This window comes from Dermochelys coriacea, chromosome 2 (assembly GCF_009764565.3).
Source record: "Dermochelys coriacea isolate rDerCor1 chromosome 2, rDerCor1.pri.v4, whole genome shotgun sequence".
NCBI lineage: Eukaryota > Metazoa > Chordata > Testudines > Dermochelyidae > Dermochelys > Dermochelys coriacea.
In genome coordinates this window covers 180599168-180603399 of record NC_050069.1, presented here as the reverse complement: position 1 = coordinate 180603399, position 4232 = coordinate 180599168, and positions in this window count along the sequence as shown.

Below are 4232 nucleotides of genomic sequence, written 5' to 3'. Positions count from 1 at the left end.
ATTAACAAAACACATTTACAGCACCATAGGGTTGCATGTACAGCTTTAAATACATAAGTCCTGATCCTGCATTTGGTTCTGTGCTGGCATAGAGTTTTGGCTGTGTAGCCATAAATCAGACATAATTCCTGCTTTACTAGTCTAAACACATGACGAGTTAACGAGAACAAGAGTGTGGGGGGTTATTGATGAGGAGATGATGATGGGAGGAGGGATTAACTAGAACATTTATGACGTATTGTAAGTAAAACTTGAAACACTGGACCAGATTCTCCACAGCGTTGCACTTGATATAGTCAATTAATCCTATGCAAAGTGGGTGTAAAACACTACCAACTCAGAATGGTAGCATTTTACTTTCACTTCAAACTGGTATAAGTGATTCATATGTTCCAAGCCAATAGAGAATGAGATCCATGAAATCCATCCTTGCAGAATTATCACTGTACAGTCAGTTTAATCAGAAATGTAGCAACTATTTAAATTTTTACTGGTTCTGGTCAAAAACATTTACAGGTAGCATTGTGTGAAAAGTATCTGTAGCTGTGAGTGTAACACCTCAAGGGCTGATTACGTTTATTCCATCTGGGCTTCGCTCCATTGGTGAAAATAATATTAACAGTACTCCCTAGTCTTTGTCAGAACATAAGATATCTGTAGATAAAAGACCCATTAAAAATGGTAACAATTACTCCACAGTTTGGTTTGTGGCACAAACATGTCAAAAAGGGCTTTCTTAGTATAAACTAAGGATTACAACATTGTTTAAATGTATTGTTTGAGCTTTGTGACTGTGTTTTTTGTGCTTATAAATGGGACATATGTTGTGCCTATATAAACTGTATTGATGGTAGGATAAAAATATCAAAATTTGTTTTTTAAAGAGACATTTCTGAGTGATGCATGTATAAATATGCAGAGGCATTACAAGGTGATTTTTAAACTATTAATTAAACAAGCAATTAGTCATCCAGCCATTTACAGAGTTTCCATTCTGTACAGGAAGCCTAGCCATATTAATATGCTCAAGACTCTTAGGATTTGCATACGTAATGCTGACAGTCCCCTGTCATAGGCAGGCAGGATTGAACCTGGGACCTCTGGAGTTTAGTGCATGAGCCTCAACTGCATGAGCTAAAACCCAACTGCCTGTTAGCTAAGACTGTAGAGCCAACTCATTTTATCTCTGTCTTCAAGTGGTCTCAGTGCCACTAGGTGGGACAAAACACCACACCCAGAAGGTGTGTGGGTTACACATACTCATCCAGTTTAAATAGTCTGAATTTGAGGAGACTCAGTATCAGTTACGCACATAGCAAAAAGGTGAATCTATCCTTTAGTTAAACACTAAATGCCACATATTCCTGTTGTGCTAATGTTGTACAAGTTGATAACCTTACACAGATAATCCAAGTGCAAATGATATTTCAGCACACAAACCTTGGTCTTCCAGGTATTTTTACAGAAATCTGATTCATGAATAATCTGCATTTATCTGTCTATTACATCGATTCCAAGGCCAGAAGGGACCGCTGTGATCATCTTGTCTGACCTCCTGCATAACACAGGCCATAGAACTTCATTGATATAATTCCTTTTGAAATCGAGGCTGAGCATATATCTTTAAAAAATCCATATTTGATTTTAAAACTGTATAGATACCTAAGTCTCCTTTCACTTACAGCAGTTTTATGCTGATTTAACAGCTTTGAAATCAGTGGAGTTACTCCTAGTTTAATCCTGCCTGTGTATATAAAAGCAGAATATAGGGGGACACAGTCCCAATTACTATAGTGTATGAGCACCTCACAATAATTAAGGAATTTATCCTCACAGTGCCCATATGCACAAGGGAATTACTTTATTCATATGTAGCTCTTTCCTCACTCCCTTTTGTTATGCTGGTTGCACAACTTTTGGGCGTGCCTGTTTGTTCCGGAATCATGATCGATTTTTCTGTTTGTAGGGTTTATTACTGTTAGAAAGAAAGAAAAATTCTTGCATTCCCGAAGAAAATGTAACACCACTTGCTCAGGCACTTTACTGATTTACCTGATAGGATAAGTGACTAGAATTCACTAGACTAGAGTTTGGTAGAGTTAATTCCCCTTTTAAGAGGCCTAATCATAGAGATTACAAGTCTGATTCTTCTCTCACAAATCACGAGTAGTATCAATGAAATCAAACCAGTGAAACCAAGGTAGCCATAAGATGGTGTAAGTGAGAAGAATCAGGCACTGTATTGTACTTTTGCACTCCACCAATCCCTTGAATGCAGAATGCTTCCTTCCACCTGGTCTCTGGTATTATTGCCCAGGTTGGAATCATTAAGTCAGCCATCAAGATACTGAACTTTGTGCTCTGTGGGATAGCTGACTGGTTGACTGACTCCCCCTCTCATTACTGGCTTTCTGCAGTCCTTTTTCAGCTGATTTAACTAGCTGATTCAATGAAATATAAATAGTATTTCAGATAAATCAACACCTCCTTATAATATTTTTCTAACGCTTTTTCTAATCTCACTTCTGGATACATAAAAAGAATCATAACACTCTCTGATGAGTTACTGAATCCTTTCAGAATCTTGATATATGCTCAATGCAAGGTTTATTAAAGTACAAGGCATATAGGCATATGCATTAGCAAAGTCTAGCCAAGTAAATTATTCCTGTCTGTTTCAGCATTACAAATCAATTGATCTACCACGCTAAAGTGTTCCAAGATTTCTGAAAGCAGGCACTCCTTTTTTGCACAGAGGTGTTCATATATATGCTGATTATAAAAAGTTTTTTTTTAAAAATCAAGCTTAAGCAGCTGAACCTCAAGATATCAGAAAGAGTTATTATTCAGTTTTCTTATCCTAATTCTGTATTCTTTGTCTAGATACTAGTGGTTGGTATCATATAAATGTCACAGACCAACAAATAGAGAAAGCAGATAATTTTATCTGTGGTTATACTGAGGTGGGGAGAAATATTTTCACCCAGATCTTTGCTTAGCAAAGAAGTTAACTGTGTACTATCTCCAGAATCTCTCACTTCATTTTATTTATTTGCTTTCCACCGCTCATCATCCAGGCTCTAAGTGCATATTTCATATTTAAAGCAATAGGCACAATTTAATAACAAATGTCAAATTAAATAGACTCCAACTTGATCATGAAATTCTTTGCCTTCATCACAGCCAGCTCCCACAAAGACAAAAATCTGAGTAAACAGATTGGCTTTACACTGTGTCTGGAAAGTCAACAACTTAGGGCTCAGTCCTGCAAACCATATTCACCTGAGTAGTTCCATTGACTAGGAAACTCAGTGAGACTTCTTATTACTTTAGAAAGGACATTTCAATGAGTGAAGTTTGCAGGATTGAGCATTGTGAGGTCTGTCAGGCCAAAAGGGAAAGCAAATAGATGTACAGATTCATAGATCATAAGGGACCATTGTGATAATCTAATCTGATCTCCTGTTTAACACAGGCCATACAACTTCCCTGTATTAATTCCTATTTGATCTAGAGCATATCTTTTAGATAAACATCCAATCTTGACATTAAACTTTCCAGTGATGGAGAATGCACCACATAGACACCACCACAGTTTTGGGTCACTTTTCACTAAATTCACATGAAACAAATTTTAAAACAATGAAAGAAAGAAAATGGGTACATTCTCCTTGAGAGAACACAGTGTATGTCTCTTCTATAGCAAACTGCATTTGAACTGAACACAAAATGGCAGTGGCCTTCAACAAGGATCAGATTCCTAGAAATTTAAAGGAATACTATTCAGGAAACAAAATCATAACAATTGCCCAGAGGTATACACCACAACTTATTGCATACTTTATACATATAATTTTTCAAATACAACAAATATAGCAAAATACCAGATATTGCATGCATTTCTAAAGTACCTGTTATTTTGTCATCTGGTGAATCTGATGAATGGTACTTCAGATTCCCACTAGGGGGGCTGATTCTGAACAGAGCAAGTGTAGAGCATTGCCTGAAATACAAGAGAGAAGGTGACGTACAGAATAAGGAGTGTACAGGAACTCAATCCTGCTTTGAGAATTCTTCGGTGAGATCATCTGTGTTCCTGATTATGACAGACATAAGGCCCAAAAGGAGAACACATAGTTAAATGTTTCATTATCATAAGCATCTACGAGACAGTATGAGGATAGATGCACTATGCAGAATAAAATAGGTTGCCTAGATGTCCATGTCGTCTC